General features: G+C 50.2%; 1 protein-coding gene across 5 annotated transcripts in view; it reads left to right on the top strand.

The window, feature by feature from the left end:
• ANKRD13B (ankyrin repeat domain 13B) overlaps nucleotides 1-26744 on the top strand; it is a 475220-nt gene that overhangs the window by 421162 nt on the left and 27314 nt on the right. The gene's annotated exons all lie outside the window — the stretch shown is intronic.

Raw genomic sequence — 26744 nt, 5'->3', positions numbered from 1 at the left:
AACTCACATAATATTTTCAGCTTGCTCACTCACCCCCTCTGTCGTGCCCACACGATGGCACTAGGACCCTGGGGACTCAGGGCCTGGGGACAGGGACACCGGACACCACATCCGGTCAGGGGAGGGGATGAGGGACAGTCGGGATCAGGACCTCGGAGCAAGAGGTCAGGGGGCAGGACGCGCCGCACCACAAAGCTATTGTATCTAATAAAGGAACACCTACCACACTCTGCATGTTTCCTGTCTGGTCTGTGGGGGCACACGACGCGACAACTGGCGACGAGGATGGGATCGGAACACTCCGACGTGAAGAAAAGGCGATTTTAAACCAGGAGCCCACCCTGGATCGCGTTGTGACCAGAGAAGGAGCAAAAGGGACGTCAATGCAGCGGCAGCGACACGGGAGCCCACCCCGATCGCTGCAGGAGGACCAGGAAAGTGACCGAGCGACCCCCGGTAAGCGCCCAGCAAAGCAGCAAAGAGCGCGAAAGTAAAGACTGAGAAGAGAAGAAGGCAGCGCGAGCTCTCGCGAGAGTCTCGGCGGCCATTTTGGGGTCAGGCGCGGCAGCCAATCACAAGCGAGAATAGAGGTGGCGGCCATCTTGAAGTCAGGCAGCGCTGAGAGTGGACGCGAAGTCCCGCGTGATCAGCGGCGGCCATTTTAAAAGCAGGCAAACGAACCAATAAGAAGCCAGAACGGCTCGGCGGCCATTTTTAAGTCAGGAAGAGATCGAGTTTTGGACAAAAAGTGCCGATTTCGAAATAGAAAGCGATGGAAATGCAATAAAAGCCATAACAGAACAAGTAGAGGCCTAAAATACATGAAATAAAGGACAAGAAGGGGAATAAAAGAGTAAACCAGACATAAGAAATAAAGTGAGACAAAGGAAAGTGAGAAAGAATAACAAAATAATAAGAAGTAGAAAGAAGTGATGGCAGAAACAACACAAAGCGCGCAATACAGAAGACCATTGCCATTCAGTCTGTCTGAACCACAGACAGGGATAAGATGGGAGAAGTGGCTCAGACGGTTCGAAAATTATGCAGAGGCAACAGACGTCCTAGAAACAAAGAAACGAGGACTGCTTGTAAATCTAGTGGGCGATGAGGTCGAGGACCTGATGGTGACGCTACCAAAGCAGGAGATTGACACCTATGACAAACTGATCAAATGCCTAACAGACAAGTTCGATCCGCAAAGAAATGTGGATTTTGAGAGATACAGCTTCACGATTGCTTTTCAACAAGCTGAGGAATCATTGGACGAATTCGCAACGCGGCTGAGGAAACTGGTGACGCACTGCGAGTTCGAGAAATTTGACAACGAACAGGCCATAAGATTACTCATAATAACAGGCTGTCGAGACATAGCATTCCGAACAAGGATACTAAAAGAACCGATAGCCCTAGAGAACATCCTTGCACTTGGGAGAGCGGAAGCGCGAGCAACATCACACGCTCAAGTGATAGAACGTGGCAAAGGAAGAGGTGGAGAACAAATCAATAGAATGGCTAGCAACAATAGAACAAAAAACTGGAGACAAGACAGAGGGGATCAGCCAGCAAGGAAGCCGCAAGAAGGAACATGCTACAGATGTGGTCTGGAATTCCCACACCGAGGACCATGCCCTGCATTTGGCCAGACGTGCAGAAAATGCAACGGAAGAGACCACTACGCCAGTGTGTGCCGAGGAGCACAGTTCAGGAACGATCGGGGAAGAACGAGCAGAGGAAAAATGTCGACAAGGAGACACATCAGACACGTCGAGACTGGAGTGAGAGGCTCATCAGCAGAGTCAGAAGGAGAATATGAAGAAGAAAAAACAGAACGCCTATACCTCATGACAGAGGGCACAACGGACTCTGAAGATGATGAGGAAGAGGGCGATGAGACAATATGCTTGATAGACAAGAAAAAGATACGGAAAACAGAGTCAGTAACAATAAAAGTGGGGCCACATGACGCCACTTTCGTTCTGGACAGTGGTGCAACGTGCAACATCATGTGCGTTTCGGAGTATGAAAAAATGAAAATAAAGCCAACCCTGACGCCGTCACGGGTGAAAGTTTTCACGTGGGGGGCAAAAAGACCAGTGATCAACTTGGGAAAGTTCAAGGAAGAACTACGGTACAAAGACCAAAGGACAACGGAGCGGATACATGTACTCAAAGGAGACATCCCCGCGCCATGTTTGTTGAGCAACGTCACAGCACAAGTGATGGGGCTAATGGAAATGACATACCACATGGCGGAAAAAAAAAATCTTAAAAGAATATCCAAAACTGACAGAAGGTCTAGGAAAACTGAAGGGGCGGCAGATAACACTGCACATTGACGAAACGGTGAGACCGGTTGCGCAACATCACAGAAGGGTGCCCATACATCTGCAACCACAAGTGGAGGAGGAGCTGAAGGCCCTCCTACAGCAAGACATCATCGAACCAGCAGATGGTCCAACACCGTGGGTATCACCAATCGTGGCCGTCCCAAAGAAGGATAAATCAAAAATAAGAATATGCGTGGACATGAGGATTCCAAACAAGGCAATTGAACGAGAGCGACACCCAGGCCCACACCTAGATGATATGATTAGCTGCCTCACGGGTACAAGAAGGTTCTCAAAGCTAGATCTATACAAGGGCTACCACCAGCTGGAACTTGACCCCCAGTCACGGTACATCACGACATTCTCTACTCACCTGGGATTATTTAGATACAAGCGCCTGAGCTTTGGGATTTCGTCAGCTGCGGAAATATTTCAAGAGACAATTCGGCAAGTTATCAGGCCCGTCAAGAACAGTCTGAACTATAGCGATGACATCCTGGTGTTTGGCAAATCGGATGAGGAACACGACACCGCCCTAAGAGAGGTGTGCTCACACCTAGAAGAAGCAGGTCTAACGCTGAACGCAGAAAAATGTGAGCTGGGGCGGAATGAGTTGGTGTTCTTTGGTCACATCTTTTCCAAAAAAGGAATGCGGCCAGACCACAGCAAAGTAGAAACTTTGGAGAAGGCAAAAAAGCCCACAGACGTGGCAGAAGTGAGATCGTTTCTGGGACTAGCGAGCTACTGCTCGCGCTACATCAAGGATTTTGCCACTGTCAGCGCACCATTGCGAGAGCTGACGAAACAGGGACAGAATTTTAGATGGACCAGTGAATGTGACAAAGGGTTCGAAGAAATAAGAAAGGCAGTGACAGCAGTAGATCATTTAGCCTATTTTGACCCGCAACTGTGCACAGAGGTGACAGTGGATGCAAGCCCCGTGGGTCTGGGAGCAATCCTAGCGCAACATCAACCGGGGAGAGATTCCCCAAGACACATCGTCGCATATGGGAGCAAGAGTTTGACAGAGGTTGAGAAAGGGTATTCACAACCCGAAAAGGAGAGTCTGGCGGTGGTGTGGGCCTGTGAACATTACCACATGTTCGTATACGGAAAACCGTTCACGATAGTAACGGATCATCAAGCACTAATCACGATATATGGCAACCCAAATGCAAAGATACCACCCAGAATAGAAAGATGGGGAATAAGGCTCATGGACTACAATTTCAAAATCATCCACAAGCCAGGCAAAGAACAAAATCCAGCAGATTACGTGTCAAGACACCCACTGCCACAGAACTCCCAAGTGACCACAATGGCAGAAGAATACCTCAACTTTGCACTAAAACTCAGTACACCAGCGACAATAACAATGAGTGAACTGGAACGAGCAACGAAACAGGACGACACCATGCAAGAGGCGATGAGGATCAACAAAACTCAACGATGGAGGCATGTAAACAGCGACATGCATGCAGACAAAGGAGTAGACAAAGAAGAACTGCTGGCATTCAAAAGAATACACGAGGAACTATCAGAAAGTGAAAATGGAACAGTAATGAGAGGCACGAGAATAATAATGCCTCAGTCGCTGAGGAAAAGGACAGTGGAGTTGGCACACGAGTCACACCGGGGCATGGTGGCCACAAAAAAGATGCTGAGGGAAAAGGTGTGGTTCCCAGGACTTGACAGCATGGTGGAAGAAATGATAACAAAGTGTCACATATGTCAAATCATCGGGTCACCTCCAAGACCAGAACCACTAAAAATGTCTCCCCTACCAACAGCGGTGTGGACGGAGCTGGCCGCAGATTTCTATGGGCCTCTAGAAACAGGAAATTACTTCCTAGTAGTGATCGACGAATACTCAAGGTTCCCCATTGTAAAGGCAGTGTCGTCGACGTCTGCGAATGCAACACTACCAGTGCTGGATGACATCTTTGCAGCGTGGGGCTCGCCACAGACATTAAAAACAGACAATGGCCCACCGTTCTCAGGCGAAGAATTCAAAAGATTCATGACATACCTAGGCATATATCACAGGCGCATAACGCCCCTGTGGCCGCAAGCAAATGGAATGGCGGAAAGGTTCATGGGGACCATCAAAAAGGCGGTACAAAGAGCAAAACTGACGGACATATCAATTGGACAAGCGCTATGCCAGGTACTGAGGGACTATCGAAACACGCCCCACAGCTCCACGGGGAGATGTCCCGCGGAATTGGTACTAGGGCGAGTGAGCAGAACACATCTGCCACAGATGGAAGAAAAGAAAAACTTGGGCCAGGAAGACATCGCCGCCAAAGACAAGAGGCAGAAAGAAAAGATGAAAGAATACGCGGATCAAAGACGACACGCAACAAACAGAAGGATAGAGGAAGGAGACATGGTGTTTGTGAAACAGCGACAGATAAAAAAGTCAGACAGGGCATTTGCAAGAGAACCAGCAGTAGTGGTAAAAGTGAATGGGCCCATGATCACAGCCACAACTGGCCAACGAGAAGTCACCAGAAACAGCTCCCATTTCAAGGCAGTGAAATTAGAAGAAGAAACAGGGATGCCAAAACAAGAAGAGGCCAGAGAGACATTGCAGGGAGATCATGCACCAGAATATGGAGAACAACGACCAAGGAGAGAATGCAAAAAGACCAAGAGACTAATAACGGAGATGTAAGGAACATAAGCCACATCACATCTCTCTCTCTCTCTCTCTCTCTCTCTCTCTCTCTCTCTCTCTCTCTCTCTCTCTCTGTCTCTCTCTCTCTCTCTTTTTTTTCTGTTTCACCTACATGTTTTCTCCATCACTGACGTGAGCCACGGGACAGCTGGCGAACAACTTTTGTTTGCAACAAAGGGGGAGATGTCGTGCCCACACGATGGCACTAGGACCCTGGGGACTCAGGGCCTGGGGACAGGGACACCGGACACCACATCCGGTCAGGGGAGGGGATGAGGGACAGTCGGGATCAGGACCTCGGAGCAAGAGGTCAGGGGGCAGGACGCGCCGCACCACAAAGCTATTGTATCTAATAAAGGAACACCTACCACACTCTGCATGTTTCCGGTCTGGTCTGTGGGGGCACACGACGCGACACCCTCTACTACTGTCGCTCTCTCTTAGTCACTGTAAACATCTTTTCCTCCATCCTCTTCACTCCATTCACCAAGAATCAGCCCAAAACAAGTCCTGAGGTGCATTGGGAGTGCAGAAGTACAGTGGTGAGAGGGAGTTGATGGAAGAATCGAGAGAGGCAAAGGTGAGGGAGGTGGGGCTGGTGATTGAAAAGCAGGGATATGAAGAGACATCAAGACAGGAGTGGAGATGGATGGTGACCGTCAGTCCGGGAAATTTCAAGGATGCGGCCGGAATCACCGGGAAATGCTTGTTTGGTGCACTGTTATCACAATATTGATGGGCAGGGTGGACGTTTTAATTAGCAGGGTGGACAGCGTCCACCCTGTAAAACTAGTGGGGTGACGCCGACCACCTGCATGTACCCCCAAATCGTGCCCTGGATTCCACAAGAGATAAAAACACGAGGCACGTGAGACTTCACACAGTTCAAAAAAAAATAATTCACCTGTGGGCTGGATTTACTGCGTGACTGGCTCCAGGTGCTTCTGCCTTCAGCATCGGAAAGCATCCCTTTTAACTTGCACTCTCTGTTACCATTGAAGCGCACTCACCAGGCGCTAGAATCCGAAAACACTACACGATTTATTTGAAAGGCACACACCTTTCTTCCTGACAGAGACCGGAGCAGTGGGAACCGAATAACCGCAATCAACCAGGCGCTATACTTCTGCTAAGCTAAAATGCGCTGTACATAAAGGTGAAAAAGCCCCCACACACCAGCTCCACCATATGCTTAGTTATCCCGCAATGAATGTCAAGTGCAGTTCTGAAATGCCCGACACAGCGTACTGTTTCACAAAGTTTGGTATGCGGCGCACTTTTTACGCTTTGGATGCTTTGGATGAGCAGGGCAGGGTGAACGGTGTCCGCCCTGAAAAATAAGTGGGGGGACGCCTTCCACCCGCGTGGTACCCCGACTCGTGCCCTGTGTATTCTGCATGCGAGGGAAGTTGTATGAGGGCGTGGCACTTGGAGCTTTGCTTAGTGACAGGTAGTTGTGCCCTTTGCTTTAGTTAGTCCTAAAAGAATCATGTATATTCAACAATTTATCACATCATCCAGCGCCAGTAATCAGATGCTTCTGGGACAGCCATGCTTTGTGTACATAGAAAAATAACTGCAAAACGTTTTCATCTGCTTGTACGGAATGCTGTCAATACTGACATTTTCAGATTTATTTGGACGGGGCGCGGTGAGAGGAGTGGACACGAAGGGCTCAAAGCTCCTAGCAGACTGGGCTGTCCTGTCCAGCACTGGGTCCGAGATCCGAAGAGCACCCCTGTTATGCTGTAATCCCCTACTCGGGCTTGCTTCACCATGCTCTACTTCTGTATTACTTATAAAGCAAATCTCCGCACTCCTACACCTCCTCCTTACTACCCATACAAGATATATAAAGCAACCCTGTTGTGGGGCGGGCGTAGCTTTTTGCCCTGACTTCTGTTCCCTGGAGCGATCTTCCTGTCTCCCTATGGCATCCTAAATCCGTCTTTTGTTTAGGTGAAACCTGGAAACCATTACGCTTTTTTAGCCTTGTCGAAGTATCCATTGATCTGCGTAGGTTGTGTTAGTTTATCTTTAGCACCTAGGAGCCACATCAATGACCGAAGTTATGATCCATAACACAACAGTGTGCAAACATGACCAAGCCAGCTATAAACCTTTTTCTGCATAAATTGACAGTTGAATTGTGCAGACTACAAACATCAGTAAATTAGCTGTAGTTTTATGGAACATCTGGGTTCTGAACATAAGGGATGTCCTACTATATTTCCTGGCAGAAAGCTACTGTAGTCGGTATACAAGAACACATTTAGGTGGGGAAGGACTGGTTGACAAATGTCATAAGTTCGGTATCGGAAGAAGCTATGGATGGCATGGGGATGGGGGCGGCGGTGGTATCCCTTGCAATGCCATGCAGGGCAGCTCCTCTGGCATGGTTCAGATAAAAAACTTTGATCACATGATCAGGAAACCACTTCCAGATGGTGATATTCTGCATTTCATAAATTTAACGCTGAATATGAGGTAACGATCCGGGGGTTTGTATACTTGTGGATGCATAGCATTCTTTATGGAGGATAATAGGATGTATAGAACAGTTATGCTTTTCTCATGAGGCGCAGCCTTGTGAGAAGCGTGTGATCAGTAGGGAGCCTTCACCGTAGGACTGAAAGACGGGCGACATTGGTGGCTCTCGTGCTATCTAGTCTTTAACAAATTCAGTGACAATGACAACTATCTCCCCGTGTAACTTAAAGCCCTTACTGTTAGCACCACATGTGTGGTTGTTATTCACATTTGTATAGCTCTAACTGCTATTACTAACATATGACTTGTGTGTCTGGTCCCTTTTCCATGTAGATTTGGGAAGTCTCTCAATTGATTGTATCAGAAAGTAACCGGTTAGTATTAGATTCCTTACCTTAGAATTTCTCCATTTACAAAAGGGGGTGGTGATGAACAGAGTGTCTGAATTGAGCAGACCACTCTTACCCAGTCCAAAGATCAGGGCTTGATCCATCACCGTTATTTATCTCACTGCCCCATCCCAGCTCAGAACCTGGCTATATGCAAATCAGTCTGTCCCTGGCCCAGTGCATCATGGGAACAGGGCAGACTAAACTACCAAGCCAATTCTTTACCAGAAAGGAGACAAGCTACCGGGGACCGGTTTCTGGCATTTCAGCCTCTTCGGCCCGGCTTGCTTGAATCCTGATGGAGCAGTGAGAAAGGGACTCATGTCTGAGTATACCCTGCCACACCTATAGTGGCCAAAATCGATTTACAAAAGGGGGTGGTGATGAACAGAGTGTCTGAATTGAGCAGACCACTCTTACCCAGTCCAAAGATCAGGGCTTGATCCATCACCGTTATTTATCTCACTGCCCCATCCCAGCTCAGAACCTGGCTATATGCAAATCAGTCTGTCCCTGGCCCAGTGCATCATGGGAACAGGGCAGACTAAACTACCAAGCCAATTCTTTACCAGAAAGGAGACAAGCTACCGGGGACCGGTTTCTGGCATTTCAGCCTCTTCGGCCCGGCTTGCTTGAATCCTGATGGAGCAGTGAGAAAGGGACTCATGTCTGAGTATACCCTGCCACACCTATAGTGGCCAAAATCGATTTACAAAAGGGGGTGGTGATGAACAGAGTGTCTGAATTGAGCAGACCACTCTTACCCAGTCCAAAGATCAGGGCTTGATCCATCACCGTTATTTATCTCACTGCCCCATCCCAGCTCAGAACCTGGCTATATGCAAATCAGTCTGTCCCTGGCCCAGTGCATCATGGGAACAGGGCAGACTAAACTACCAAGCCAATTCTTTACCAGAAAGGAGACAAGCTACCGGGGACCGGTTTCTGGCATTTCAGCCTCTTCGGCCCGGCTTGCTTGAATCCTGATGGAGCAGTGAGAAAGGGACTCATGTCTGAGTATACCCTGCCACACCTATAGTGGCCAAAATCGATTTACAAAAGGGGGTGGTGATGAACAGAGTGTCTGAATTGAGCAGACCACTCTTACCCAGTCCAAAGATCAGGGCTTGATCCATCACCGTTATTTATCTCACTGCCCCATCCCAGCTCAGAACCTGGCTATATGCAAATCAGTCTGTCCCTGGCCCAGTGCATCATGGGAACAGGGCAGACTAAACTACCAAGCCAATTCTTTACCAGAAAGGAGACAAGCTACCGGGGACCGGTTTCTGGCATTTCAGCCTCTTCGGCCCGGCTTGCTTGAATCCTGATGGAGCAGTGAGAAAGGGACTCATGTCTGAGTATACCCTGCCACACCTATAGTGGCCAAAATCGATTTACAAAAGGGGGTGGTGATGAACAGAGTGTCTGAATTGAGCAGACCACTCTTACCCAGTCCAAAGATCAGGGCTTGATCCATCACCGTTATTTATCTCACTGCCCCATCCCAGCTCAGAACCTGGCTATATGCAAATCAGTCTGTCCCTGGCCCAGTGCATCATGGGAACAGGGCAGACTAAACTACCAAGCCAATTCTTTACCAGAAAGGAGACAAGCTACCGGGGACCGGTTTCTGGCATTTCAGCCTCTTCGGCCCGGCTTGCTTGAATCCTGATGGAGCAGTGAGAAAGGGACTCATGTCTGAGTATACCCTGCCACACCTATAGTGGCCAAAATCGATTTACAAAAGGGGGTGGTGATGAACAGAGTGTCTGAATTGAGCAGACCACTCTTACCCAGTCCAAAGATCAGGGCTTGATCCATCACCGTTATTTATCTCACTGCCCCATCCCAGCTCAGAACCTGGCTATATGCAAATCAGTCTGTCCCTGGCCCAGTGCATCATGGGAACAGGGCAGACTAAACTACCAAGCCAATTCTTTACCAGAAAGGAGACAAGCTACCGGGGACCGGTTTCTGGCATTTCAGCCTCTTCGGCCCGGCTTGCTTGAATCCTGATGGAGCAGTGAGAAAGGGACTCATGTCTGAGTATACCCTGCCACACCTATAGTGGCCAAAATCGATTTACAAAAGGGGGTGGTGATGAACAGAGTGTCTGAATTGAGCAGACCACTCTTACCCAGTCCAAAGATCAGGGCTTGATCCATCACCGTTATTTATCTCACTGCCCCATCCCAGCTCAGAACCTGGCTATATGCAAATCAGTCTGTCCCTGGCCCAGTGCATCATGGGAACAGGGCAGACTAAACTACCAAGCCAATTCTTTACCAGAAAGGAGACAAGCTACCGGGGACCGGTTTCTGGCATTTCAGCCTCTTCGGCCCGGCTTGCTTGAATCCTGATGGAGCAGTGAGAAAGGGACTCATGTCTGAGTATACCCTGCCACACCTATAGTGGCCAAAATCGATTTACAAAAGGGGGTGGTGATGAACAGAGTGTCTGAATTGAGCAGACCACTCTTACCCAGTCCAAAGATCAGGGCTTGATCCATCACCGTTATTTATCTCACTGCCCCATCCCAGCTCAGAACCTGGCTATATGCAAATCAGTCTGTCCCTGGCCCAGTGCATCATGGGAACAGGGCAGACTAAACTACCAAGCCAATTCTTTACCAGAAAGGAGACAAGCTACCGGGGACCGGTTTCTGGCATTTCAGCCTCTTCGGCCCGGCTTGCTTGAATCCTGATGGAGCAGTGAGAAAGGGACTCATGTCTGAGTATACCCTGCCACACCTATAGTGGCCAAAATCGATTTACAAAAGGGGGTGGTGATGAACAGAGTGTCTGAATTGAGCAGACCACTCTTACCCAGTCCAAAGATCAGGGCTTGATCCATCACCGTTATTTATCTCACTGCCCCATCCCAGCTCAGAACCTGGCTATATGCAAATCAGTCTGTCCCTGGCCCAGTGCATCATGGGAACAGGGCAGACTAAACTACCAAGCCAATTCTTTACCAGAAAGGAGACAAGCTACCGGGGACCGGTTTCTGGCATTTCAGCCTCTTCGGCCCGGCTTGCTTGAATCCTGATGGAGCAGTGAGAAAGGGACTCATGTCTGAGTATACCCTGCCACACCTATAGTGGCCAAAATCGATTTACAAAAGGGGGTGGTGATGAACAGAGTGTCTGAATTGAGCAGACCACTCTTACCCAGTCCAAAGATCAGGGCTTGATCCATCACCGTTATTTATCTCACTGCCCCATCCCAGCTCAGAACCTGGCTATATGCAAATCAGTCTGTCCCTGGCCCAGTGCATCATGGGAACAGGGCAGACTAAACTACCAAGCCAATTCTTTACCAGAAAGGAGACAAGCTACCGGGGATGGTGCAGTGAGCTAAAAAACGGTGTTGGATCTAGCCCTGATCTTTTGACTGGGTGAGAGCTTTCTGTTTAATTCAGAGACTCTGTCCCTCACCACCCCTTTTTGTAAATATTTTTGTCCACCCTAAGCGTGGAAGGGTATTCTCAGATGTGAGACCCTTGCTCATTGCACCATCAGGATTCAAGCAAACCGGGCCGAAGACGGCTGTAATGCCAGAAACCGGTCCCCGGGAGCTTGTTTCCTTCCCAGTGTAAGAATTGGCTTCTGTAGTTTGGTTTGTCCTGTTCCCATCATGCACTGGGACAGGAACAGACTAATTTGCATACAGTCAGGTTCTGAAACTGGGATGGTGCAGTGAGCTAAAAAACGGTGTTGGATCTAGCCCTGATCTTTTGACTGGGTGAGAGCTTTCTGTTTAATTCAGAGACTCTGTCCCTCACCACCCCTTTTTGTAAATATTTTTGTCCACCCTAAGCGTGGAAGGGTATTCTCAGATGTGAGACCCTTGCTCATTGCACCATCAGGATTCAAGCAAACCGGGCCGAAGACGGCTGTAATGCCAGAAACCGGTCCCCGGGAGCTTGTTTCCTTCCCAGTGTAAGAATTGGCTTCTGTAGTTTGGTTTGTCCTGTTCCCATCATGCACTGGGACAGGAACAGACTAATTTGCATACAGTCAGGTTCTGAAACTGGGATGGTGCAGTGAGCTAAAAAACGGTGTTGGATCTAGCCCTGATCTTTTGACTGGGTGAGAGCTTTCTGTTTAATTCAGAGACTCTGTCCCTCACCACCCCTTTTTGTAAATATTTTTGTCCACCCTAAGCGTGGAAGGGTATTCTCAGATGTGAGACCCTTGCTCATTGCACCATCAGGATTCAAGCAAACCGGGCCGAAGACGGCTGTAATGCCAGAAACCGGTCCCCGGGAGCTTGTTTCCTTCCCAGTGTAAGAATTGGCTTCTGTAGTTTGGTTTGTCCTGTTCCCATCATGCACTGGGACAGGAACAGACTAATTTGCATACAGTCAGGTTCTGAAACTGGGATGGTGCAGTGAGCTAAAAAACGGTGTTGGATCTAGCCCTGATCTTTTGACTGGGTGAGAGCTTTCTGTTTAATTCAGAGACTCTGTCCCTCACCACCCCTTTTTGTAAATATTTTTGTCCACCCTAAGCGTGGAAGGGTATTCTCAGATGTGAGACCCTTGCTCATTGCACCATCAGGATTCAAGCAAACCGGGCCGAAGACGGCTGTAATGCCAGAAACCGGTCCCCGGGAGCTTGTTTCCTTCCCAGTGTAAGAATTGGCTTCTGTAGTTTGGTTTGTCCTGTTCCCATCATGCACTGGGACAGGAACAGACTAATTTGCATACAGTCAGGTTCTGAAACTGGGATGGTGCAGTGAGCTAAAAAACGGTGTTGGATCTAGCCCTGATCTTTTGACTGGGTGAGAGCTTTCTGTTTAATTCAGAGACTCTGTCCCTCACCACCCCTTTTTGTAAATATTTTTGTCCACCCTAAGCGTGGAAGGGTATTCTCAGATGTGAGACCCTTGCTCATTGCACCATCAGGATTCAAGCAAACTGGGCCGAAGACGGCTGTAATGCCAGAAACCGGTCCCCGGGAGCTTGTTTCCTTCCCAGTGTAAGAATTGGCTTCTGTAGTTTGGTTTGTCCTGTTCCCATCATGCACTGGGACAGGAACAGACTAATTTGCATACAGTCAGGTTCTGAAACTGGGATGGTGCAGTGAGCTAAAAAACGGTGTTGGATCTAGCCCTGATCTTTTGACTGGGTGAGAGCTTTCTGTTTAATTCAGAGACTCTGTCCCTCACCACCCCTTTTTGTAAATATTAGAATTTCTCCAGGCGTCAGAATGGATTCGGAAAATTTGCGTAGCAGTACCCCTGTGCGTCGGTAGGCATCGTCTGTGGCTCCGCGTCCGTCGGTGGCGTTGGCGCCGGGATGACGTTGTCGAAGTACTTAGACGCCGCCCTCGCGTGCTGACGCCAGTTCTTCTTTTTTCCTTTTTGGATTCGTTTCGAGTCATATGACTCCATTGGTACAGGTAGGGATGCCCGGGTTCAAGCCCTGTGCCGACTGCCACAGACTGATGCCGGTTACCGACCCCCATCGCCAGTGCCTTCATTGCCTGGGGCCCGACCATGATGACAAGTCGTGCCCCTACTGTCGGGCCTTGACGTCGAAGGCTAGGCGGGATCGGTCCCATAAGCACCTCGAGCTCCGGCAGTCGGCTTGCGCCATTCGAGGTCCTAGTCCGGAAGGAGGTCGAGGGACCGGTCGTGGGGTTGGAGTCATCACAGATCGGCGAGTCGACACCACTCGTCGGGCTCCAAGTCCTCAGGTAAGAGGCACAAGAAGTCGAAGAGGCAACATCGCTCTTCTGACTCCCCGACGCTCGCGCGATGTGGCCGGGGGTTCGGGTGACACCGCCACCGTGGCTCTGCCGGAGCCGCAGGCATGGCGGCCTGCTCCATAGCCACCAGTCCAAGGGCAGAACGCGACGCCGGAGGAGATCGAAGCCTTCCTCATGGCCATGAGGTCGCTCTCTCCTCCGTCGGGTTCTGCGGCTCCTTCGGGCCAAGCGGCCCCGACTGGGAGCCCAAGCGGACCGGGTGCTTCGGCCTCAGTACCGTCTGGTGCTTCGGCCCGGCGTCGTCGGCGACTTCGGTCCTGCCGCCGCAAGGCTCCGCTGGATCCGAATCTGGGTCGTCGCTGGTCGACCTTACGACCCCGCCGGCGTCGGCCCCCAGGGTGTCATCCTCGGCATCGTCCCCGCACGACGCCGTCCCTGGTCCACTCCTCGGTCCGGATCCGGCGTTGGAGCGGCGTCGCTCAACGCCTGATTCGGCGCCGGCCGAAGAGGAATTCTTCGATGAGCTGGGTCCATCCTTGACCCCTGAATTTCTGGACACGGACGACGAGGGAGACTGGTGGGGGTCTGAGGACCCTGTGGCACGTGAGTGCCAGTCTTTACAGGACTGGACACAGAAACTAGGGGAAGCCAGTGGCCTGGATACATCCCCAGACACTGGTTTTGTCTCCTCTCCTACCGTGGCTACGGAGGAGGGGCTGCTTATAGTGTGGTGCTGACGAGGGCGGCCAAGGCCTTGGCTCATGAGCTCCCAGTCGCAAAGGTGAGGTCTAACATCCTCACCTCAACATCATCTCCTACGCCGACGACACCCAGCTCATCCTCTCCCTCACCAGCGACCCCACCAGCGCCAGAGCCAACCTACACGAAGGGATGAAAGACGTCGCCGACTGGATGAGGAACAGCCGCCTTAAACTGAACTTGGACAAGACGGAAGTCCTCATCCTGGGATCATCACCCTCCGCCTGGGACAACTCCTGGTGGCCCCCGGCCCTGGGCACCGCTCCCAAACCGACGGACCACGCACGCAACCTGGGCTTCATCCTGGACTCCTCCCTGTCAATGACCAGACAAGTCAACGCCATCTCATCCTCGTGCTTCAACACCCTGCGCATGCTCCGCAAGATCTTCAGATGGATCCCCACGGAAACCAGGAAGACCGTCACCCAGGCACTCGTCACCAGCCGACTGGACTACGGGAACACCCTCTACGCCGGAACCACAGCGAAACTTTAAAAAAGACTCCAACGCATCCAGAACGCCTCCGCTCGACTCATCCTCGACATTCCCCGACACAGCCACATCACCGGACACCTGAGAGACCTGCACTGGCTCCCCGTCAGCAAGAGAATCACGTTCAGACTCCTCACCCACGCACACAAGGCTCTCCACGACCTGGGCCCCAAGTACCTCAACGACCGCATGACCTTCTACACGCCCACCCGCCAGCTACGATCGACCGGCCATGCACTCGCCACCGTACCACGCATCCGCAGAGCCACCGCCGGAGGAAGATCCTTCTCCTACTTGGCAGCCAAGACGTGGAACTCCCTCCCCACCCACCTTCGGCGAACCCAAGACCATCTCGCCTTCAGGAAGCAGCTCAAGACCTGGCTGTTCGAGCAGTAACTTTCCCCTCCCCCAGCGCATTGAGACCCTCCCGGGTGAGTAGTGCGCTATACAAATGACGTGATTGATTGATTGATTGATTGAGGTCCTTAAACCGCAGGTAAGCTCCCCAGAGCCTCTACTGCCGTTTAATGAGGCTCTCACGGACATCCTGTTGGGCACCTGGTCCAGGCCCGCTACAGGTCCCCCTGTAGATAGGAACGTCGCTAGGCGCCACCGCCCTGCTCCGGGCGACCCTAGTTTCTTGTCCACGCACCCCACCCCGAGAGCCTGGTTATCCAGGCCTCTACTTCCCAATCTGCATTCCCGACTGCACCACCAGATCGGGAATCCAAGCGGTAGGAACAATTCGGCAAGAAGATGTTCTCCTCCCTTAGTTTGGGATTGCGGTCGGTCAACACTGCATGCCTCTTGGGCCGTTCCACTCTCTCTCTGTGGGATACGGTCGCGAAAGTGCTGCCTGAGTGCCCGGAGGGAGCCCGGGTGAAGCTTGCTGAAGCCCTCGCGGAGGGAAGAGACGCAGCGCAGTATTTAATACGATGTGAACTGGATACCACGGACTCGCTGGGAAGAGCGATTTCCACGTCTGTGGCCGTTCGCCACCATGCCTGGCTGAGATCCGCCAACTTCTCGGCCGATGTCCAGAACACTCTTATGGACATGCCGTTCGATGGCAGCCACCTCTTCGGTGGCAAGGCAGATAGTGCACTGTATAGCTTTAAGGACTCCAGGGCTACGGCCAAGTCCTTGGGCCTGTCGACCCGTGCCAGCAATCTTCTGCCCAGCGCTCCTTTCGTGGCCACGGAAGGGGCACCCCCACACGTCCTGCCAGCCACAGGCTGCAGACTACCATTTAGCGCGCCATCGGGCGTGGTTACCGTCGAGGCGGTAACAGGGGACAACAGCGCGGCCAGTCCACATCCACCCCCGCAGCATCCGCCTCAACGCCTTCCTAGTCCGAGCTTTCAGGCCCATTTGACGCCAGTGGGGGGCAGGGTTCGCCATCACCACCTCTACTGGCGCTCCACCACATCGGACAGGTGGGTGCTGCAAATCGTCCAAAGGGGCTACTCCCTCCCTTCGAGGCGACCCTTCCAGCCATGCCACCGCAGTACCACTGCATGTCGGGGGATCACTTGCAATTTCTGCAAGAGGACGTTACGGCCCTCTTGGCCAAGGGGGCCATTGAGCGCATTCCTGGGCCAGAAGTAGGGTGTGGCTGTTACTCCCACTACTTTCTGGTTCCCAAGAAAGGCAAAGGGGGCCTACCTCTATCTTGGACCTGGGGAACGTCAACAGCTTCCTCCGGATGGAGAAGTTCAAGATGCTGACTTTGGCTCAGGCCTTTGCTGCCCTAGACCCGGGAGACTGGATGGTAGCGTTGGACTTGCAGGACGCCTATTTCCACATTCCCGTCTTGCCGGCCCACCGTCACTACCTGCGGTTCACGGTAGGCCACGAGCACTTTCAGTTTACCGTGCTCCCCTTCGGCCTTACCAGCGCCCCACGGGTGTTCACGAAAGTGATGGCGGTGGTCGCAGCTCATCTGCGCAGGTTAGGGATTTCAGTCTTCCCTTACCTCAATGACTGGTTGTTGATGGCGGGTTCGCCCCAGACAGTTGTCAGCCACTTCCAGACTACTGCTGACCTCCTGCACCTGCTGGGATTCTCCATCAATGTGCCGAAGTCACACCTGTGTCCTTCTCAGAAGCTCCTCTTTATCGGAGTGGTTCTAGGCTCGGCGCAGTTTCGGGTTTATCCTCCCGAACAGCGGGTTCGGTATATTCAGGCTCTGATTCCGATCTTTCAGTCGTTATCCCGAGTCTTGGTCAGGTTGACGCTGCGGCTTCTGAGGCTGATGGCCTCCTGCATCCTTCTGGTGCATCACGCCAGGTGGCGGATGCGGGCTCTAGAGTGGGACCTGAAGTTTGTGGGCCCAGCATCCGGGCAACTTGTCCGACCATGTCTTGATCTCGGAGGGCACTGCTAGACAGTTGCAGAGGTGGCTCGCGGACCGCGATTGGGTCAGCGGCAGATCCCTCTCCCTACCCCAGCCGGAGCACGTCGTTGTGATGGACGTGTCCCTCCAGGGCTGGGGGTGCCACATGGGAGAGGCGGAGATGAGAGGCCTCTGGTCTCCGGCGGAGTCCCGGCTCCACATCAACCTTCTGTAGCTGTGGGTGATCCGGCTTGCACTGAAGTGATTCCTCCCCTCTGTCCGGGGGAGTGTAGTGCAGGTGTTCACGGACCACATCACCGCCATGTGGTACTCCAACAAACAGGGCGGGGTGGGGTCGTGGACCCTATGCCAGGAAGCTCTGTGCCTCTGGCAGTGGCTGGAACATCAGGGCGTGACCCTGGGGCGTCTGAACTCAGCCGTCGGTGCATGATGAATCACGAATGGTGTCTGAACTCGGACGTGGCGCAAGGTATCTTCAGCAGTGGGAAGAGCCTTGGTTAGATCTATTCGCCACAGAAGAGAACGCGCAATCTCATCAGTTCTACGTGTTGGAATTTCCAAGGCTGCACTCGCTCGGAGACGCTTTTCGTCGCGAGTGGAGTTGCGGTCTGTTGTACGCCTTTCCGCCTATACCACTTCTGCCCAGAGTGCTGAAGAAGATCAGGCGTGACCGGGCCCAAGTCATCCTTGTGGCTCCGGACTGGCACGAAGATACTGGTATCCTGAGCTACTCAGCATGTCAGTCGATCCCCCAATTCGTCTGCCTCTTCAGGAGGACCTTCTGTCGCAGCAGCAGGGGACGGTCCTCCACCCGAACCTGTCCAGCCTCCACCCCCATGTGTGGAGATTGAGCGGCGACAGTTGAGGCCATTCGACTTGCCTCCTGAAGTCTGATGTTATTCTGGCAGCCAGGCGTCCCTCCACAAAATCGGTATACGCCTGCAGGTGGAACAAATTTGTGGCATGGTGCACAGCAAAGGCTATGGATCCACTCTCTGCCCCTCTTTCTGAGGTTCTCCTCTTTCTTCTTTCTCTTGCCCAGCAGGGCTCTGCTCTGGGCACTATCAAGGGCTACCTCTCTGCCATTTCCGCCTTCTTAAGGCTCCCTGATCAGCCCTCTTTGTTCAAGTCCCCAGTTGTAAATAGGTGCTTGAAAGGCATCACTCATATGTTCCCCCCTGTTCCTTTCGTGATGCCTCAGTGGGACTTGATTGAACCTTGTTTTGACTTATCTGATGTGCGCTCCCTTTGAGCCACTTCATAACTGTCCTCTTTGTCTTCTTACCCTTAAGACTGCATTCCTGGTTGCCATCACCTCTGCCAGGAGAGTGAGTGAGCTCCAGGCTCTTTCTTCACAACCTCCTTTCCTTTCTGTCCATCTGGACAAAGTTGTGTTGCGGACGCAACCCTCTTTCCTGCCAAAGGTAGTCACAGCCTTCCACATTGAGCAGTCCATCACCTTGCCCACCTTCTTTCCGCCTCCGCATCCCTCGAAAGAGGAATAGAGGCTCCACCGTCTGGACCCAAAACGTGCGCTCTCATACTATCTGGATCGTACAAGCCAGTTCCGGGTGGATGACCAACTCTTTGTTGGTTACGTGGGCGCTAAGAAGGGACGGGCGGTGCACAAACGGACCATTTCCCGATGGGTCGTCTTCTGCATCAAGGCTTGTTATTCACTGGCTAAAAAGGAGGCTCCTGTGGGGCTACGTGCCCATTCCACTCGGGCCACGGTGGCTACTACTGCACTGGGTCGGGGAGTCCCCTTGCAGGACATCTGTCAGGCAGCTACGTGGGCCTTGCTGCACACGTTCGCAAGACACTACTGCCTGGACAGCCAAGTCCGGAGAGATGGCTTTTTGACTGTTCCGTTCTCCAGGACTTTTTGGTGTGATTATTGGTTCGCAGACCCACCACCGGGGTTGGTATTGCTGGGGAATCTATTCTAAGGTATGGAATCTAATACTAACCTGTTTCTTTCAGATGCACAAGTTACTTACCTTCAGTAACGATATATCTGTAAGAAACAGCAGTTAGTATTAGATTCCTTACCGCTCCACCCATCTTCCCCGTTCTGCGAACCGAAATCTAGGGTTGAGGTCATCCCCTTTTTTGGAAGATACTTATAGGTGTTGTGTGTGTGTGTGTCCTCGCCCAAAGACTCTTCCATTCCCTAGCCGTAATATGAAAGCAGCGAGAGTTGGGCAGGGTGTGGGGTCCCCTTCTCACTGGCACATTAACAACGGGGAGTAGCAGTGAGCTGTGCTGTGCTGGAGGGCATAGCTCAAAACCACCCGAAACCATTGGGCACGCCTGGGTACACGGTTGTCTATTCTGGCACATTGGGACCTTTCGCCAATTGGAGAAGGATGCTGGCTTGCAGCAGCCTCCTTTTCTTCACCATCTTATCTGAAATCAAAAGGCCCAATCTGTTAACATTCAGCAGGCTCTCACTGCGGTGAGTGCATTTCTGTTAAAACGAGAAGGGGAGCTGTCCATGTTAATAGTTTACAAGCCAGTCTAGAGACAAGCGATGAAAAGTTGCTGACGTGACACTTTAAGCTGGATCCACGGGCTCATGTCCTGGCTATTAATGCGAGTAGTGGCCCCTTGTAAACTAGCCAGAAGCCAGTGATTCCCAGGCCGGTCACTGTCCAGTGGGACAGTCCGTGCTGTGTGGTCGTGCCGCGCCTTGCTGCACCGCCGTCATGACAGTACAGGCAGAGCTTGAAGGGAAGGATCAGGGCACAAGTCCTAAAAAAATAAGTGGGGGAGACGCTGTCACCGGAAGTGATGTCATGACAGGAAGTGACGTCACGAAAGGTGGCTTGCACCATCGGGCTCATTGCCTCCCCTCGCTCCCCCCTCTGTTCATTTTTTTTTTTTAACAAAATGTATTGAGTTTTGCCGGCCAGTAAATATATATTCTACCAAAAGTGTCATGTTAAGATACATAAAATGAGATGAGCAAGAACGCTATTGTGGGCAATTCAATTATAACAACTAAATTGCACATAAGAACCCCCCACCCACCTCCCAAATATCCTACATTGTGCTAAAACCGGCTGGCATTCAGTTCGGCATTGTCACATATCTTAAAACATCTCTTCCCTCTGTTCATGGCACCATCTTTTTGGTAGTCCCTCCTGTACCTTTATGGCTCGAGCATGGGTGGCAGTCGTTCTTCTGTGTTTAGCACGCAAGTTCTTGGTCGTCTCCTTTCTATGCCTGTGGCTCCACAGTTTGTTGCGATTGCATCTGAGAAGCCAGCGCGTGAGCAGCGCACTGTGAGCTCCAATCTCGTCCCAGAGAGGTGAGAGTGAAGTCCAGCTGTTTGGCAGGGAGGACGGTGTCCACCCGGTAAAATAAGTGGGGGGACGCCGTCCACCCGCATGGTACTCCGACTCGAGCCCTGGTTTTCAGCCTGAATGGAGAGAGCGCAGCCTCCGGCGATTCTGGGAATCACAGGCAGGCTCCATTGAGATGGAAGAAAGACTGCCCCTGGCTGTAGGGCACACATTTCTTGTAAATGAAAGTGTATTCAGTGTATTCTGCATACAGTTCATCCAGTCTACCGCACTCACCACCCTCCCTAATAAATGTATGTTCTGGTTAATAGTTGGGTACAGGTGCTTTCACTCGTGTATGGTGAGGTATCTGTCGGATTTCACCCCTAATTTTTACAACACACACAAACACACAAAAATCACACACACACTCTCCCTGTCTGTTTTGAAAGTCTCCAAAAACATGTGGTTTGTTTTAGAAAATATGTTTGTAAGAGTGTAGATTAGTACCCCTATCACTCCGCATTCATCTCCCTTTCCACTGCCCCTTTAGCCCCTTTCATGCACCATGCTTGTCATATGGTGTATTTTAACATTATGTGCCAGCGTGATAGTTGGAAAATCTGAAGCTCATACCCATCTCAATCTTACTGACTAAGCTACGCCCCTGGCTATGGCACCTGGTCCCAATGCCTGCAGCATTCCAAAGGGACTGTAAAGCACTATCATTAGATGGTGTCAGATATCTGAGATGGAATGGATCCAGGCGTTGATGCCTCCATGACATCTGCTGTGATCCACAGGTCACAAGGTAAGGCCCACTTAGCAGTTCATCCTTTTAAGGCCAGCAAAAAGAATACCAATACATGGTGTAATAGCAATATCTGATAATTACAAAACTTAGATCATTTAAAGTTTTGTGAGTGGCGTGTACACTGGCCGAGTCGGTAGAGGCTCTTGCCTGCACTCTCCGGGCATACCCAGCATACTCAGAGACCCCTGCCATGTCAGCAAGGCTTACTTTAATGGAAGTGCTTTCTGGTGTAGCAGAAGCACTTCTGACAAATGCGAAGTGCAGGCTGGTGCCCATATGATGGTGGCCAGTTGGCTTTATTTCTGTTTTGCAGAAACCTTCTTGAAAACAGGCGTTTTTTCTGCAACTCAATTCTCCTGACACACAGCAAGTTTTCTCCTGGGACAAAGGCCCACAGACTATTTTTCCTACCCAGAACTATCATACCACGAATGGCGGTCCTGGTCCTGGTCAGATGAATAATGCATCTGAAGGCCAGCCCATTTAAGGTGGGGCTCCTGCACCACAAAAACTCTTATCAACCCCCTTAGTCCCAACGAAATTGTACATGCTTTCCACAAGCCCCATACCAACCACATACAGGTGCTGCTAGAATTGGGGACACCTCGTAGGCTAGTATGCTGGCATACTTGGCACTGAAAAAAGGTTGGAGTCCCTGTCTTTACCGTGGCAGACTAGAATTGCTGAACCATTACTCTTAGACGGGGTTTAAGTTCGTCAAGATCGAAAAAGCACCAAAACGCCGCGCCGACTGTTTCACTTTTGACTGTACATATATCTATTGCAGTACCACCGTTGGTGGTATTTTTTAAAAGTGGTTTTTATTAGGTTTTAGAATGTAACCCTGATCGGGAGGTGAAGAATACATTTTATGATTACTTTTAATTGATAAAAATTGCTTGCTTAATTTGTTTTTGAGTTTAATTGTTTATATGCTAGTTGTCTACTCTGCCCTGCTTGTGTTATGCATTTGTTATAAAGGTAGGAAGAATTACTTTTACTTCCGAACTTAAACCCCTTCTAAGAGTAATGGTTCAGCAATTCTAGTCTGCCAGGGTAAAGACAGGGACTCCAACCTTTTTTCTAACGCCAAGACCCCCCTCCCTGTCATAAGTTACAGGGGACCCTCCTTCTTGATTTCACACATACTTGGCACTGAAACAAGACAGACCTATAGTTACGCTGCCAGCATGACAAATGTGGGACGGAGACCGTACATCACTACTCGAAGACAGGAAATGGCATAGAGCTTGTACAGTGAGTCTCATGAAATGCTAACTTCAAGTTAGCAATTTCTATGTTCTACATCTCTCACCAGCGATACTGCGTACTGATAACGCCGGACTCTTATCTAATCTTTTATCTTACCTTTTCCAATCTTAGAAAATCCTCTGATTTTTACCTGCTAAGAAGTGTAAAGGTGAGTAACTTAATTTACCACAGAATTTAAGCAGTTCAATCATGTAGATCCAAAGGACCACAGACTCCAAATCGAAGGTTAAGGGATTTATTACAAAGCCGAATATAACTAAACATACAAGCACCTCAGCACGAGGTTAAGAAAATAAATGGGCAAAAGTAATCCTGCGCAAGAGTCTCATTCGACTCAGAATAAAAATGAGAGTTATCTCCAAGAGCATCAGGCATGCGATAACTGCTCCAACTTCTATACGATCATTCATTAACCTAAAGGGAAAATCGATTAGTCTGTCCCCACGCTATCACTAAAGTAACATCCCTACATAGCATCATTCCCAGGCAAGAGAGGAGAAAAGGTGTCAGTGGTTAGGACTTCCTCAGAAGTACACTCTCTTGAGCTTGTTTTAAGATGCTCCTTCTCCTAACCAGCCTTCTCCCGTTCTCTCCTTCTCTAGCTTTCTCTAGTTCTGCCTCTCGTCCCTTGGGGCACTGTCCTAATACAAAATCCCAAAACAGTAGCACAAAACCTTAACATGCCCCTTCAGAGGTTTCTTCTTCTTGTACTTTTCCATCGAAACTCTGACTTCGTCCAGCAACAGTTTGGATGTCCTTGGGTCCCAGGCACCATTTCTGCAGAGAGTATCATATCTGCATTTCTGTACACTCCCATGACGGCTTCTCTTACCATCCTAACTCCTAAAACAAGGGGTTATTCTGTCTAACGAGACGTGTCTCCTTGCACCTGCAACAAGAACCATGTGAGCAGTATAGCCTCGCAACCACACAAATCTGCTGGATACCTTCGAATGAGAGCCTTCCCAAGGAAAATACATGTCAGGCCTACGACATTTCAGCTAACATAAGAAATCACAAACAGGCCTTCTCCTAAACGTATATGCGATTTGGCCTTTACACATCTAAATCATGTAATAATAGTATTACATTCATAAACACAAAAGACATTACGGGGCATATAATCAAGCCTATAAGTGCCCCTTTAGCGGACGTTTTTGGCTGAAAAGCGGCGATAATGCCATCGCATTATTAGCAAGGACACTCTAGCGCATGTTTCCTTGTCTTAGCACCGGTTTTCCTTACGCCTTGCATCGCATAGTAGGCGTACCCTAGCAAAACAACATTAAAAATATCGTTATCTGTCCTTGGCTGTATTTACAAGCCCACCCAGGACACATATAGCGATATTAAAAACCGCGGTTATCGCCGGTATTTTAAGTCTGTGAAAATCCTGACTTGACTATCTTTTACATAGTAGGTGGATTGTACGGCTAAATCCACATCTCCCTATCACCAAGGATTCCCCTATCGATGCAGGTTTATCTCTGGATTCACAGCAATAAACCTGCATTTCACCGCTACCGCCGGATTTTTCATCGCGTAGAGATAAGCGCTGTAAATAACGCTATATCTCGGAGATCAAATCCGCCGATAGCCGGCGTTAAACAAAATTGCGCTAAGCGCGCTCTACGATATTTATCGCTGATCGTTGATGATATGCCCCTACATTTCATTTTCTAAATGAATGAGCATACCTACATGTGCAGACTTTAATATGGTGCACATTTAAATCTAATGCATCACTTTATACGCAAACTAATTCATTGGGCATCATTTAAAGTACATTTCAAACAAACACTACATTAGTCTTCATAAATGAAATGACTACATTTCTATTCGCACTAATATACGTTGCATTATTACTACATTTCTAATGACTACAAGTTAATACATTCCTTTAGATATGCGGGTGATATCGGTGATTATGATGCACCCCTACAATTTTCAGAATAACATGGACGCTCTATCAATACAATATACCCACCAAGACTGGATACTTGCCCAAGATGCAGGGTGGAAGGTGCAGATTTTCTGCACATGATCAAGTATTCCACTCATCTGACACCCTACTGGGAAACCATTATACATCGCCTATGTGATGTTACTGACATAAACATTGACAACACTGTTAGGAAATGCCTATTGCCAGGGCCGCTGGAATCATGTGACTGTGCGGCTGCAACATTTTTCGCATAATTTAAGTTTTACTGCATTTGCCACATAATCCATCATCTGCTACATAATGTTAAGATTTTAACAAAAATATAATGTCTCTAGCTCAAACAGTACAAAAGTCACTAAAAGTGCAGCGTCACATGTTTTTGCGTAGTGGAAGGCCCTTTGTAAAGCTTAACTGGACACCATTTTGTTGCGTATTGCTATATTTGAGTGTTAAACTGGAACTAATGAGGTGCAACCAATGCCAAGACAGTGTTAAGAAGTGTAAATAATTACATAAAATGTGCCCCATTACGCTGCTTAATTTGCCTTTTCTTTTTACTCAACCCTCTTTTTCATTTTGCATTTCAATAAAGTAATTTCTTTTTTAAAATGTGCCCCATAGGGCTGCATTTAAGGAAAGAAATCTAATAAGAAAAAAGTTTAGGAGTTGGTAGTGCTATATCAATCAATCAATCAATCATCAATCATAGAACTTGTAAAGCGCACTACTTACCCGCGAGGGTCTCAAGGTGCTGAGGGAGGGGGGAGGTGGGAGGGGCTACTGCTACTGTTCGAAGAGCCAGGTCTTGAGGAGTCCTCTGAAGGCGAGTAGGTCTTGGGCCTGCCGTATGTGGGTAGGGAGGGTGTTCCAGGTCTTGGCGGCGAGGTAGGGAAAGGATCTGCCACCGGAGGTCGTTCGTTGGATGCGGGGGACGGTTGCAAGGGCGAGGCTGGCGGAGCGGAGCTGGCGGGTGGGGGTGTGGAAGCTGAGTCTGCTGTTCAGGTAGGCTGGTCTGGCGTTGTGGAGTGCTTTGTGTGCGTGGGTGAGGAGCTTGAAGGTGATCCTCTTGTCGACGGGGAGCCAGTGTAGGTTTCTCAGGTGGGGGGTGAAGTGGCTGCGGCGGGGGACGTTGACGATCAGTCGGGCGGAGGCGTTTTGGATGCGTTGTAGTCATCGTAGGTGTTTGGCTGGAATTCCTGCGTAGAATGCGTTGCCGTAGTCCATCTGCTGCTGACAAAGTCCTTTGTCACTGTTCTTCAGCATGTGGAGAGTGTTGTAGCAGGAGGAGGAGACGGCGTTGACCTCTTTAGACATGGAGAGGGAGGAGTCGAGTATGAATCCTAGGTTGCGTTCTCTTGGATCCCAGCTTCTAGGAGGCGTGTCATTAGGGTGCGATGGCAGACCGCGTCGAAGGCGGCTGACAGGTCCAGGAGGATGAGGGCTGATGTTTCGCCGTTGTCTAGTTGGCGCCTGATGTCCTCTGTGGCAACGATGAGGGCCGTCTCGGTGCTGTGGTTACATCTGAATCCGGACTGGGATGGGTCCAAAATGTTGTTGTCTTCCAGGTGGTGGGTCTAATGCAGGTTGACAATTTTCTCGATGACCTTTGCCGGGAACGGGAGCAGGAAAATGGGCCGGAAGTTCTGGAGGTCCTTTGGGTCCGCTTTGGGCTTCTTGAGGAGGGCGTTGATTTCGGCGTTCTTCCAACTTTCCGGGAATGTCGCTGTTTCGAAGGAGATGTTGATGACCTTCCGTAGTTGGGGTGCGATGGCTGCATCTGCTTTGTTGAATACATGGTGTGGGCACAGGTCTGACGGAGATCCTGAGTGGATGGAGTTCATGACCTTGCGTGTCTCGTCGTCGTTGACGTTCGACCAGGAGGTCAGGCGGTTGATGCTGGTGGTGTTCACAGGGGAGACGGGGTCTGGCGTAGTCGCGACGGTCGTGTTGTTGAAGCTGTCGTGGATGTCGGCGATCTTGCGGTGGAAGAAGGTGCCTAATGAATCGCATAGTTCTTGTGAGGGCGGAAAGTTGTTGGCTTTGGCGCTATGGTTGGAGAGTTCCTTAACGATGCTGAAGAGCTCTTTGCTGTTGTGTGCGTTGTTTTCCAAGCAGTCTTTGAAGCAGGATCTCTTGGCTAGTCTGATGAGGTGGTTATGTCTGCGGGTGGCGTCCATGTTAATGTTATCTGGATTTATAGAGCTCTCGTTTACCTGG

The sequence above is a fragment of the Lissotriton vulgaris genome, chromosome 2_1 (genome assembly GCF_964263255.1).
Source record: "Lissotriton vulgaris chromosome 2_1, aLisVul1.2, whole genome shotgun sequence".
In the NCBI taxonomy this organism is placed as follows: Eukaryota; Metazoa; Chordata; class Amphibia; order Caudata; family Salamandridae; genus Lissotriton; species Lissotriton vulgaris.
The sequence above is the reverse complement of the archived record's forward strand: the minus strand, read 5'-3'. Positions and strand labels throughout refer to the sequence as shown.